We start from the raw sequence: 14,785 nt of genomic DNA, 5'->3' as shown, positions 1-14,785 counted from the left end.
TAAGCGATCAATAAATAAGATTGATTGATTGAATGAATGAATGAATAAAAAGTTTCGTCTGACTCCTAGGCTTGTGCTCCATATACTAGGCCACGCTGCCTCTCTATCCACACTCTTCTCCCACTTCACACCAGCTTGCACTTTTCATTCCTGTCAAGCCAACCTAGTTACCGTGTTTCATTCTCATCTTTCCTGCCTCTGACCTCTTGCTCATGCCCTCTCTCACCCTTAGAATTACCTCCCCCTTCACATCTGGTAGACCTCAGATCTCCCTTCCTTTAAAGCCTTACAAGCACTATGCTATTTCACTATTAAGATAACAGATTGAAAAAAACGACAGTTGCATGTAAAATTATTCCTGTTCTTTGATTCTGCATGGTCAATGACAAACATGTATGATTCGGATGGTCTCCAAATTTTATTCTGCAGAATGGTCAGACACCATACCTGGTGAGGAGGTCATGTAAGAACCCAAAAGAAACGTTTTAGGCTACATCTATACCCAAACAATCTCTCACTTTCCCTTTCATGCATTTTTCAATCACTAACATAGGCATCTTGATTCTCAGATAAGATTATCTTAGGTGCCGGGGCTTGTTGACACACTCAATGGTCAGCAATATAATTTGGCCACTTACAAAGGACTCACTTAATCAGAGGGATTCCCTTTTAACAATTCAACTAGAGGAGCGGGATTTACTAAATCAGAGGGATTTTATATTAGCAATTTGACTCAACAAGAGGGATCTCATATTAACAATTGCTCTTCCAAAAGGTGTTACTTCAGGCAAGGGCTGTGTTTCTACCCCTGAAGCTGCAGCACGTTAGCTCACATATGGCATTTCCATTGCATTGCTTTCCACACAGCTCGCAAACTATCGAAGGCATAAAATACTTTGCATGTGGTTAAACAGAAGATCAACCAAATCCTGACACCAAATGTCACCTGTTCTTCTTTACCCTATTTCCTTATCTCAACTGGGATCTCTGTTGAAATCTTCTAAAAACCACTTAGTCGTTACCCGTTCTTACAGACACACTTGTCTACAGCTTGTCTACTTGTCTACAGCTCCAAGAGCCGAGGAACTACCCTAATTAAGGGAGATGGTGGGATGGAGGGGCAGGGAGGAAAAGGGAAGAGAGAAAGGGTAGCAGAGGGAAAGGAAATATGAAGGGAGAGGGACAGGAAATGGGAGAAGACAAGGACGAGCAGGTACAGCCCTGATGATTCCACGTTCCTCCATAGGCACCTCTGACGTGTTAATTGACATGAGATAATTGCTGGGAGAGAGCTGTATATATGTATATATGTCCTGTATATATGTTTGTACGTATTTATTACTCTATTTTATTTGTACATATTTATTCTATTTATTTTATTTTGTTAATATATTTTGTCTTGTTGTCTGTCTCCCCTTTCTAGACTGTGAGCCCAATGTTGGGTAGGGACCGTCTCTATATGTTGCGAACTTGTACTTCCCAAGCGCTTAGTATAGTCCTCTGCACACAGTAAGCACTCAATAGGTATGATTCAATGAATGAATTAATCTTGTCCCATACTGGTGGTCAAGACAGAGGGGAGTTTGAAAATTTCCAGAGATGTCCCAATCTGAGTGTCAGAGTGGATAAGAGATCAGCGAGTCACACAATGACACCTTCCTTCCCCCCATCCATCCACAAACACACCAATCACTCCCTGCGGGAGTGGAGAGATTAGGAAAACTGCTGATAAATGCTGCCTCAGCCTTGTCCTGACAGAGTCTCACTGCTCATGAGCTGCCCCTCTGGGCTGGATTCACAAGTGGTGCATGTAAGATAAAAATGACAAATGGCATTTTAGAGAGGTGATCCAGGCAACAGACTGAAATAAGGACTAGAGTGGGAAGAGTGTGGAAGAGAGAATACCAGTAAGGAGGGGGATACTGTATCAATCTCCTCACTGGTCTCCCTGCCAGCATATGTAACTTGTACACAGAAACACACACACACGATTTTGTCCTTGGTATTCCAAGAAGATGTCACTGAAGGTGTTATTCGTGTACAAGTGAGTGTGAAAAATCTAAGGGAACAGCCACAGTCCTGGCTGCATTATCCATGCAATCTGTCCATCAGTGGTATTCACTGAGAGATTACTGTGTGCAGAGGACTGTACTAAGCAGCTGGTAGAGTGCAGTACAATAGGGTTGAGCACTCGAGTCTAGATTGCACTAAGTGTTTGGGAAAGAAAAATAGAAATAAATATTCACAATAGACTAGTTGGGCAAGACTGCCCCTTCTGTTATTTGTAGCTTGCAGCATCTGAGCTGTTTTTCCTTCAGCATCTGAGCTGTTTTTCCTTCCCCTCATACGTTCATCATCCTAAGAGAGTCACTGCTGCAACGCTCCCTTCCTAATCACAGTGCAATATGCTGGACTCTCTAAAGCTACTGATTCTCATCTGGGATTTAGAATGATCTGAGGCTTTGTTTTATGATGCACTTAAACAGCCTCCTCTGCCCTCCTTGCGTTCTATTTTCAATTTCAGCCCTCCAGGTAACAGTAGTTTGGGTACCCTGGTGCTGGTCAGTCTTCTCCATGCCCCCTTCCCCAGAACAGTGTGGTCACAGTGAGCTTAGCTTCAGTGCTTAGGAGACTGACTTCCTTCCAGGTCTCCGTTGCCCATGATACTGCCTTGATATCTGATGTCGATAATATGAATCGGAATGTTACTAGTGGGAATGCTCCTGATGTCAGAAATGACATCTTTAGTGGTAGGACATTCAGACAGCAGTCTATCCAAGATATGCAAAGTGCCTGCACCAGGATGCTGTCCATTTGCATCGTGAGGAAGCAGTTGATCTTGAAAATGTTATGAAGAACATCCAAAGGGATTTTGCGACAGACTGAATGTATGAATGGAAAGAGAGAGAAGTCAAGGATGATACCAAAGTTTTGGGTGGGATGGCAGTGTTACCAAGCTTAAAGGGAACACTAGGAGAAGGAGTGGCAATGGAAAGGAAGATGAGGGGTTTAGTTTTGAACATGGTGAGCTTGACGCCTCAATGGGTCATGCCTGTAGAAATGACTTGGAGAGAGGGGGAAATCCAAGATTGTAGCAGACGAGAGAGGTCAGGGTAGGTGGGACAGAAATGGGAGAAATCCTCTTGAAAACTCCAATTCTATGGAGGCACCAAACTCCACCAAATCCTGAGGGAAAGTATAAGCTGCAATTGTACTGGACCTCAGACTGTCATCCTGGTAAGGGATTGTTATCTATTTCTAAATATTATTCTTATTCTCATTTTTGTTATCTTTATTCTTATTTTTATTATGATATTTGTTAATCGCTTACTTTGAGTCAAGCTCTGTTCTAAGTGCTGGGGTAGATAGATGTTAATCAGATTGGACACAGCTCCTGTCCCACATGGGGCTGACAGTTTAAATAGGAGGGAAAACAGGTATGTAATATCCATTTTACTGACAAGGAAGCCGAGGAACAGAAAAGGTAAGTGATTTTCCCAAGATCCCACAACAGGCAACTGGCATAACTGAACTGGAACCCATGTCCTCTGATTCCAAGGTCCACGCTTTTTCCTCTTGGCCATACTGCTTCCACGCTAGACTTCCATTTTCATGTTGGATGGAACAGTCAGACATAGAAGAAAGAGGTCCACAGGTCAGGGGTACACAGAATCCAGAAAATCCTCATTAGATGGGAGGGTAGTGCTATTCGGAGTTCTATGCAGGCACTAAAGGCGGGGCCTAACTGAGCCCCATTTCAGACCAGCAAGGCTAGGGAGAACCCTCAATGTACAGCGTGATGACAATTTTAACAATGATACAGTTGTAAAAATAAAGCTCCCAGTTTGCCAGTCCTATTGTTAAGCCAAGCTGCCGTCAATCAATGTTATTTATTGAGTGCTGACTGTATGCAGAGCACTGTACTAAGGGCTTGTCTCTTGAAGTGTCTCACACCACCCTCTCTCAGCATCTCTTTGCAGTTATATTTTCGACTGCCACTTTACAGGTGAGGACATGGATGTCCAGAGAGGTGTAGTGGCTTGCCCAAGGTCACCCAACAAGCACGTGGCAGTGCCGAGATAAGAATCTGGGTTTCCAGACTGCCAGACCTGCGTACCTTCTACTAAACCATGGGGCTTATACGGCTAATATTTATTAAAAGTTTACTATGCACCATCCTCTGGGGTAGAAACAAGATAATCAGATTGGACACATTCCCTGTCCCCTTTTGCGCTCAGAGTCTAAGAGGGAGAGAGATGAGGGAAGTGATCTCCGTTTAACAACAGAGGTAACTGAGGCACAGAGAGATTCAGTGATCTGTCAAAGGTCTCACAGCAGGTAACTAACAGAAGCTCGGTTTCCTGACTCCTAATCCCATCTTTGGTCCAGGTGGGAAATTTCCAACTACCCGTGGAGGAGAAAGTCCTGGTCCTGGCCGCACGTCCACTATTCCCCCACTGGTCGATGTTTACACTTCAGCACCTGCAGCTCCACTGGGTCCTGAGGCCCAGGGAAACAGCTGGGGATGAGGCAATCTGGCACCAGATAGCCAGAAATGGTGGGGATGGGGGTCAAATGTGGTGCACCATCTCATGGGACATCACTGGCATCAGTGAATATCATGAAGCCAAGAATAACCTAACAATACTAATGATAATAATAGCAATAATAAAAAGAGTAATGGTGATAATGATAGCCCCCTCCTACCTCCCCTCGCTTCTCTTCTTCCCAACGCACACTTCGCTTCTCTAGCCCTAACCTTCTCACTGTTTCACCCTGACTTGCTCATTTTGCTCTTACCTCCCTCCATTACCACAGAACGTGTGTATATTCCTGCTATTTTATCATTTATATTGATATCTGTTCATTCGTATGGATTTTTTTTCCCTGCTGTAGACGTTGAGCTCGTTGTGGGCTGGGATTGTCTCCATTGCTGTACTGGACTTTCCCAAGCCCTTAGTACAGTTATCGGCACACAGTAAGTGCTCAATAAATATGATTAAATGAGTGAATGTATCAATCGTTTGTTCTAAGCCAAGCACTGTTCTAATCACAGGGATAGACACAAGGTAATCACGTTGGACACGATCCCTGTTCCGCATTGGACTCACAGCTTACAGAAGAGAACAGACATTTAATTCACATTTTACAGATGGGGAAACTGAGGTCCAGATAAATTAAGCAATTTTCACAAGGTCACACAACAAACAAGTTGTGGAGTTGGGATTAGAATCCAGGTAAATCCCCACTCCCTGCACCTGGATCTTCTTGCCCCGTTTCCATGCCTTCCCCTTTTATGCTTTATCCCCACCATGCTTTCCCTTAATTCCTCTCCCTTGGCTCTCCTCTTTACTACTCTCCCTTTCTAATCTCTCTCTTTGTCCTTTCTCTCTTTCTTCCCATGACGCTTCTTTCTATCTCATCCTCACCCTTTTCTCGTTATCCCCCTATCTGTAATTCCTTTCCATCCTGCCCCTTCTCTCTTAATCCCCCAGGCCTGTCTCCCTTTCTCCTTCAGTCCTTTCTCCCCTTTCCCCCTTTCCCTTTCCGTTCTCCTTTTCTTTTTTTCTCCTCTATCTTTCCCACCCCTTCTCAACCCAGCTTCCTTCAGTCTTTCTGGCCTCACCCCCTGGCCACCCACTGGGAAAGGCAGGAAGACAGCAGAGCTTTTCTTGTTCCCCAAAAGCCCATCCTGCTGTAAGCCCACCCTGAAGCCAACCAGAATATAGACCATGTCTCCTTCCTGTCCACGACAGGGCTGGCTGGCCTCAGCGACTGAGCAGGCTCAGTGAGCTCTCTCTCCTTGGTATCCAAGGGTCACTATTCATCATTTGTACTCCCACCCCTCCACCATGGAACCCAGAAGGTTGAGCGGAGAAGAGGCCAGTCTCCACTCGCGCACATAGTTGTCACTTCAGATTTCACAGAATCCAACATCCCGAGGGGAGAAACTGAGAGTTCTCCAGGCCTCCTCCCATGTCTCCTTTATATTTTCCCAAGGATAGCACGGGTATCCTGTCTCATCTTTCTTGATTCCAATCTGGAGAGTTCCAGGCCTTCCTTGCAGAACTGGGGGCACATTCGTAACATTGTCTTTGAGAAGACTGAATTGGTACAAAGTGAGATCTGGGAACCTTCTGAGTGGTTTGTGTCACCTTTCCACAGGGAAATATATTTGTCTGAGGCCTATGTATTTAGTAGTCCTGAAATTAACTAGGCATTCAAATTAATTAATCATAGTTTCTGTTTCTCTCTTCCTCTTTCTGTCATTCTCCATCTCTCTCTCATTCTTTATCCCTCGACTTTGTTTCTCTGTCATTTTCTGATTGTCTCTCCAGCTGTTTGTCACTGTCTCTCTCTGTATCTGTCTCTGTTCTAGGTCTCTCTGATTTTCTTCCTTCCTCTGTCTTTCCATTTCTCTCAGTCTCTCTCCCAGTATCTCCGTCTGACACCCTCTCTGTTTCTCTCTATATCCTTCTGTCATACACTGTTTCTGTCTCTGCTTCTGTCTGTTTTTGTACATATAAAAATGTATTTATTTACTTTGATACACTTGGACTGTACACATGGTGTGGTCAGGGAAGTTATCAACTATATTGTATGCTCCCAACTGCTTGTTATAGTGTGCTACAATCAATCAATCAATCACTCAATCGTATTTATTGAGCGCTTACTGTTTGCAGAGCACTGTACTAAGCGCTTGGGAAGTACAAGTTGGCAACAAATAGATACAGTCCCTACCCATCAGTGGGCTCACAGTCTAGAAGGGGGAGACAGAGAACAAAACAAAACATATTAACAAAATAAAATAAATAGAATAGATATGTACAAGTAAAATTAATAAATAGAGTAATAAATACGTACAAACATATATACATATATACAGGTGCTGTGAGGAAGGGAAGGAGGTAAAGCAGGGGGGATGGAGAGGGGGAGGAGGGAGAGAAGAAGGAGGGAGCTCAGTATGGGAAGGCCTCCTGGAGGAGGTGAGCTCTCAGTAGGGCCTTGAAGGGAGGAATAGAGCTAGCTTGGCGGATGTGGGGAGGGAGGGCATTCCAGGCCAGGGGGATGACGTGGGCCGGTCGCCGACGGCGAGACGATAACGAGGCACGATGAGGAGATTAGCGGCAGAGGAGCGGAAGGTGCGGGCTGGGATGTAGAAGGAGAGAATGGAGGTGAGGTAGGAAGGGGCGAGGTGATGGAGAGCCTTGAAGCCGAGGGTAGGTAGGTAGGAAGCCTGATGCGTAGGTAGATTGGTAGCCACTGGAGATTTTTGAGGAGGGGAGTAACATGCCCAGAACGTTTCTGGACAAAGACAATCCGGGCAGCGGCGTGAAGTATGGATTGAAGTTGGGAGAGAAAAGAGGATGGGAGATCAGAGAGGAGGCTGATACAGTAATCCAGACGGGATAGGATGAGAACTTGAATGAGCGGGGTAGCGGTTTGGATGGAGAGGAAAGGGCATATCTTGGCAATGTTGCAGAGCTGAGACCGGCAGGTTTTGGTGACGGCTTGGATGTGAGGGGTGAACGAAAGAGCGGAGTCGAGGATGACACCAAGGTTGCGGGCTTGTGAGATGGGAAGGATAGTAGTGCCGTCAACAGTAATGGGAAAGTCACAGTGATGGGAAGTGATGGGATGGGATGGGAAGTGATGGGAACGCACATACAAGTACTTGCTCAATGAATACCACTGATGGATTGATTTCTGTCCCTCTCTACCTCTCTATCTCCATCTGTCCCTCCCTATCTCCCTGCCTTCTTTCTCTTATCTATGACTCTTTCTGTCTTTCTTTGACTCATTTTGTCTCTTTCTGACCTGGCTTCACTCTCTCTCCACCTCCTGGTTCAGCATTCTGCCTCTCTGACTCTCTGAGGGGAATTAGCTCACGAGGTAGAGCACTTACGTGGCATGCGAGAGGTAGTGGGATTGTTGCCTACATTCTCCATGTGGATCCATTTCCCCCTATCTAAACTAAGATGATTATGGGCACAGGACCTATCTGCTAATTCTGTTGAATGGTACTCTCCCAAGCAATTAGTACTTAATAAATTCCATTGATTGATTGATAGTTGGATTTCTGTCTCTCCATCATCCCCCTGTTCTCTGCTCTTCTCTCTCTTTCTGTCTCTTTGTCTCTCTGTCTCTTCCTTTACCTCTGGTTCTTTCTGACTCTGTCTTTCTCTCAGTGTGTATATCTCGCTCTCTCTAGTTCTCTTGTTTCCTAGGTTGTGCTACTAGAGATCCCTTCTGATAGTGTGGAGAGAAGAGAATGGATGCCATTGAGCTTGTCTATGGGACCCTCTTTCTATTATAGGTTGTATTTGGGGTGTCAGGGAACATGTTCCTCCTCCTGGTTTATACACATGTGGTCTCCATCAGACACCAGATGAATCCCCCAGAACTGCTCCTGGCCCACCTGGCCCTGGCCAACACCATGGCCCTTCCCAGCAGGGCGATCCCCGACATCTTGTCAGCTTGGGGGCTGAGGAAAGTCCTGTATGATGTTGGGTATAAAATCATCTTATAGCTCTACCGAGTGACCCGGGGACTTCCCATATACACCATCTGCCTATTGAGCATCTTCCAGGCCGTCGTCATCAGTCCCAGAACCTCCTTGAGTTTGGACAGAAGTCAAAGCTCAATCACCCAAGTACATTGTCCCCTCCTACCTCTTCTCCTGGGTCCTCAATCTGCAGATTGACATGACTGCGCCGATGTTGGTCACGGGAACTTGAAACAGCACCAGCATAATTAGAGTCAACCTCCTGAAATACTGCTCTTCTATCAGTGTCAGTGCAGTCACAACCCTGGTCAAGGTGGCGGGGCTCTCCCTCTGCGATATGTTCTTTTTGGGACTCTTAAGTGCAGCCAGTGGCTACATGGTGTTTGTCCTGCATAGACACCACCGGCAGGTCCGGCACCTCCATGGGCCTAGCCGCTCACCTAGGACGATGCCCGAGGTCCAAGCAGCCAAGAGAGTCATTGGCCTGGTCACCCTTTATGTCCTACTCTATGGACGGGATACAATCACACCGAGTTTATTATTTAATATGAAGAAAATTTCCCCTTTCATTCTTAGTAGCAATAGCATTATGTCCTTCACGTTCTCAGCTGTTAGTCCTTTTCTGTTGATTCTTAGTGACAGGAGGTTGAGGATGTTGTAGAAGAGATTCACGTATTCCCAACTGGGATCTCACTTAGGAAATGGTGCATATCCATTGGGAATCGGGGATTCAGGGATTCAGGGAACAGGAGAGTCTTGGAGCTTGGCTGGAGGGGTTAGAGATACCCTGTCCTGCAACTCTCATTCTCCTGGATCCTGGAGGCCTTCATATTCACCAAGCTGGCTTCCAGGTCTGGCTCTCCATCACCTCGCCCCCTCCAACCTCACCTCTCTTCTCTCCTTCTACAGCCCAGCCACACCCTCCACCCTCTGCGGCTACCCTCCTCAATGTCCCAACCACACCCTCCACCTCTCTGCCGCTAAAGCCCTCAGTGTGTCTCGTTCTCACCTGTCCCACCGTCGACTCCTAGCCCACGTCCTTCCCCTGGCCTGGAATGCCCTCCCTCTACACATCTGCCAAACTAACTCTCTTCCTCCCTTCCAAGCCCTCCTGAGATCTCACCTCCTCCAGGAGGCCTTCCCCCTTTTTCCTCTCCTCCTCTGCATCGCCCCCCCGCCCAACCTCCTTCACCTCCCCACAATATTTGTATATATTTGTACATATTCATTACTCTATTTATTTAACTTGTACGTATTTACTACTCTATTTTATTTATGATGTGCATGTAGCTATAATTCTATTTATTCTAACGGTTTTTGAAATCTGTCTATGTTTTGTTTTGTTGTCTGTCTCCCCCTTCTAGACTGTGAGCCCGTTGTTGGATAGGGACCGTCTCTATATGTTGATGACTTGTACTTGTACCGTGCTCTGCTTTAAGTAAGCGCTCAATAAATACGATTGAATGAATGAATGAATGAATGAATGTGTTTGTGACACAGAAACATAACTTCCTGGCGTGCTGGTACCCTGCTCTAAGTTTCTCCATGGTCCATGACACCAAACAATTCCTGATAGTTCTGAGAGTCGTTGGTTGCGGAAAAGGGAAGGCCCAGGACAGGGGAAGCAGCCAGTAGCAGAGTGGGTAAATTCAGGTCTGTCAGAGTCTGCCAACATTTCTATGATGCATGTTGTTTGTTATGAGGACTGGGCCAGGTAGTGTGCATACCTTTTTTTAAATGGTATTTGTTAAGTACCTATTATGTGCTAGGCACTGTACTAAGCACTGAGATAAGTACAAGATAGGTTGGACACAGTTCATGCTCCACATTCATTCATTCTTTCATTCATTCATTCAATCGTATTTATTGAGTGATTACTGTGTACAGAGCACTGTACTAAATGCTTGGAATGTACAATTCAGCAACGAAGAGAGACAATCCCTCCCAACAATGGGCTCACGGAATCACAATCTTAATCCACATTTCACAGATGAGGTAATGGAGGCACAGAGAAGTTACCTGCCCAAGGTCATGCAGAAAATAATTGATGGAGCTGGGATTAAAACCCTATCCCTTCTGATTCCTAAGCTCATGGTCTATCCACTAGGCCACACTATGTTTCTGTGCAAAACACCACCACTAATGGAAATACAAATTCCTGCTGGAGGGGAGGCATATCTCTTCAAGACTGGTGTTTCACCAATTCTTATCAGAATATCAAAGAGCCAGAAATTGTGCATGACTGTTTTCAAGGGTTATGACAGGCAGGTGTACAATAAATTCTCCCTCAACAACGCAATTATGGATTCAATCTCACCAGCAGCAGGGTACTGTCTTCAACTCAAAGTGCAACCCTACTACATATTCTTACTATCTTCTATTATTAGTAAAATTCTTTATAGTAGCAGTAGTAGTTGTAGTAGTAATAGAAGTGACAATAGTGTTTATTGAGCACTCACTCATTGTGCTGTACTATAGCATTCGTTTGGAAAGTATAGATAGCAAACTACCAACTCACAGTGAGCTTACATTCTAACTGGAAGACAAGGATAAAAAGAAAAGCATTAGATCTAAGCACCACGATGTATGGTATCTTCCATTTCAACTCTATTCTAGGTTAAAGTATGTAACAATAGAGAAGGTAGACACTATCCCTATCTCTGGAGAACTTACAGTCTAGAGGGAAGGCAAACATTAAAAAAATACAGATGGGGAAATGCCAGAGTTTAAAGATATATATATCCTTAAACTATTTATATATATCTATCTATATATCAATATAAACTATCTATATATCTTACATAGATATATACATGGATATAGATATATAAATGTGTATAGATATAAATATATATATCTATAAACGTATATACATATATGTATGTAAATGTATATGTATGTAGATATAAATATATATCCATTTATCTATCTATACCTTTTTACATATCCTTTAAGTTTCATAGATAGATAGATCTCAAAGCACTTAGGAAATACAGACCCCAGAGCATAGGCAATTCAAAAGGTGAATATGGTTGAGGAAGGACTCTTGGAGGAGATATGCTGCTGTTATTAATGATGTTGAAGATTACCGATGATGAAAATTACTCACAGTGGAGATTTTGATTTCGTTGGTTTCCCCACTACCTCCTCTATTGGTGTCCCACGAACTGTCATGTAGAGTTTTCTCTGCAATAGTAGTAAACATATTCACTAATCACCTACTGAGTGCCGAGCAGTGTACCAAGAGCTTGGAAGATATGGTCTAAAGGACCTCATTTTTGATGTTTCTCGATTTGTTTTTGTGTTTATTAAATACTTTTTGCACTAAGTCCTGGGATGACCACAAATGATCAGATAAGAAACAGCCCCTGTCCCATAGGGGAAATGCAATCTAATCACCCAGTAGAATTTCTGAGTACCTACTGTGTGTAGAGTACTGTACTAAGCACTCTGAGGAGTATAAAAGAGTTAGCAGATATGATCCATAACCTCAAGTGGCTTGCAGTCTGGTAGGGGAGAGAGACTAATTTAATTCAATAAAGTAAATTAATTTCCTTTAATAAAGTAAATTAATTAAGTATTTAATTTAATAAAGTAAATTACAGTTAGCAATAAGGACTATTGCAATGAACATGAGTTAGTGCTTGAGAAATAGGATATATGAGATAAGTACAAAAGGGTTATAGTCTAAGAGACTCTCCTTCCATAGATAAGAAAACAAAACCCAGAGAAGCAGTGACATGCTCAAGGTCACACAGCAGGCCAGTAGCAGAACTGGAACTAGATCCTGTTTTTTCCATATTTCCCGTCCTGTGCTCTCTCTATTGTGCTCCAGAGACAAGAACAGAGCGTGAGATATAAGGGATGGCAATGAATTAGGAACAATTACAAGTAACAGTGCCAACAAACCAAGATAAGAAGTAAAAGGTTCCTGCACTGGGGTTTGGGCATAGAGAGGTTGATTGGTTCAGTGGCAGACCCAGAAGTCCAGGATCTGGGGGGACAAGTAATATTGAGGCTGTTTCCAGTTTATTCGTTCATTCAATCGTTTTTATTGAGCGCTTATTGCGTGCATTCCCTCCTAAATTCTGATGAGGTCCCACCATCTTGAGAAGAAAACAGCTCCAAATTGTTGCCGATTCTTCTCTGCAGCAGGGTCCCACCAGTATCTTTAAGGCACTGCATCAATTTTTCCCCTTCTAAAAATCCAATCTCTTCTCCCACTACGCCCCATCTTGCAATTTCCTTATTCTCAAGCCACCCTAGTAACCATGCGTCTTTCTCATCCCTTCTGCCACTGACCTCTTGCTCACACCCTCTCTCTCCCGCAGGGAAAGTGTCTCCCCCTTCACATCCGGAAATCATTAATTCATTTAGTCGTATATATTGAGCACTTACTGTGTACGTAACACTGAACAACGCACTTGGGAAGTACAGGTCGGCAACATATAGAGACAGTCCCTAACCAACAACGGGCTCACAGTCTAGAAGGGGAAGATAGATAACAAAACAAAACAGGCAGACAGGTGTCACAATAGTCAGAATAAAGAGAATTATAGCTATATGCACATCATTAACAAAATAAATAGAATAGTAAACATGTACAAGTAATATAGAGTAAGTAATCTATACAAATATATACAAGTGCTGTGGGGAGGGGAAGGAAGTAGGTTAGATGGGGGATGGGGAGGAGGAGAGGAAAAAGGGGGCTCAGTCTGGGAAGGTCTCCTGGAGAAGGTGAGCTCTCAGTAGGGCTTTGAAGGGAGGAAGAGAGCTAGTTTGGCAGGTGTGTGGAGGGAGGGCATTCCAGGCAAGGGGAAGAACGTGGGCTCGGGGTCAACGCTGGGACAGGAAAGAACGCTGCACAGTGAGGAGGTCAGCGGCAGAGGAGAGGAGAGTGCGGGCTAGGCTGTAGAAGGAGAAAAGGGAGGCGAGGTAGGAGGGGACGAGGTTGTGGAGACCCTTGAAGCCAAGAGGGAGGATTTTTTGCTTCATGAGAAGGTTGATAGGCAACCACTGGAGATATTTGAGGAGGGGAATGACATGTCCAGAGTGTTTCTGTACAAAGATCATCATCATCATCAATCGTATTTATTGAGCGCTTACTATGTGCAGAGCACTGTACTAAGCGCTTGGGAAGTACAAATTGGCAACATATAGGGACAGTCCCTACCCAACATTGGGCTCACAGTCTAAAAGGGGGAGAAAGAGAACAAAACCAAACATACTAACAAAATAAAATAAATAGAATAGATATGTACAAGTAAAATAAATAAATAAATAAATAGAGTAATAAATATGTACAAACACATATACATATATACAGGGGCTGTGGGGAAGGGAAGGAGGTAAGATGGGGGAAAGATGATCCGGGCAGCAGAGTGAAGTATAGACTGAAGTGGGGAGAGACCGGAGGATGGGAGATCAGAGAGGAGGCTGATGCAGAAATCCATTCGGGATAGGATGAGATGTTGAACCATCAAGGTAGCGATTTAGATGGAGAGAAAAGGGAGAATTTTAGCAATCCTGTGGAGGTGGGACCGGCGGGTTTTTGTGACAGATTGGTTCTGTGGGGTGAATGAGAGAGCAGAATAAAGGATTACACCAAGGTTCTGGGCTTGTGAGACAGGAAGGATGGCAGTGCCATCCACAGTGATGGAAAAGTCAGGGAGAGGACAGGGTTTGGGAGGGAAGATAAGGAGTTTAGTTTTGGACATGTTTAGCAGGTGGCAGGCGGACATCCAGGGGAAAATTTCTTGATAGCAGGAGGAGATAAGAGCCTGGAGGGAGGGAGAGAGAACAGAGGAGGATATGTAGATTTAGGTGTCATCTACCTAGAGATGATAGTTGAAGCTGTGGGAGCGAATGAGTTCAGTAAGGGAGTGAGTATAGAGGGAGAACAGAAGGGGATCAAGAACTGACCCTTGAGGACCCTCTACAGTAAGGGGATGGGAGGGAGATGAGAAGCCCACAAAGGAGACCGAGAATTTACGTCCAGAGAGATAAGAGGAGAGCCAGGAGAGGACAGAGTCCATGAAGGTAGGATAAAGTATTGAGGAGAAGGGTATGGTCCACAGTGTCAAAGACAGCAGAGAGGTCAAGGGGGATCAGGATAGAATAGATCTACAGCCAGTGGAATTGAAGTTCCGGTGGAGAAGCAGCATGGCCTAGTGGAAAGAACCCTTTTGTAGTAGGATCCCTTTTGTTGTTAGTTTGAGAACAAGATGGATTACATGAATACCATTGGAACAAATGTGGGATTTGTGCGATTTTACAATT

At 44.4% G+C, this 14,785-nt stretch overlaps 1 pseudogene; it reads left to right on the top strand.

The window, feature by feature from the left end:
• Window positions 1-8,272: 8,272 nt before the first annotated feature.
• Window positions 8,273-9,167, top strand: LOC119927158 (annotated as a pseudogene).
• Window positions 9,168-14,785: the final 5,618 nt, after the last annotated feature.

This window comes from Tachyglossus aculeatus, chromosome 4, assembly GCF_015852505.1.
Source record: "Tachyglossus aculeatus isolate mTacAcu1 chromosome 4, mTacAcu1.pri, whole genome shotgun sequence".
In the NCBI taxonomy this organism is placed as follows: domain Eukaryota; kingdom Metazoa; phylum Chordata; class Mammalia; order Monotremata; family Tachyglossidae; genus Tachyglossus; species Tachyglossus aculeatus.
Note: the sequence above shows the minus strand (reverse complement) of the source record. Positions and strands in the feature narration are given on the sequence as shown.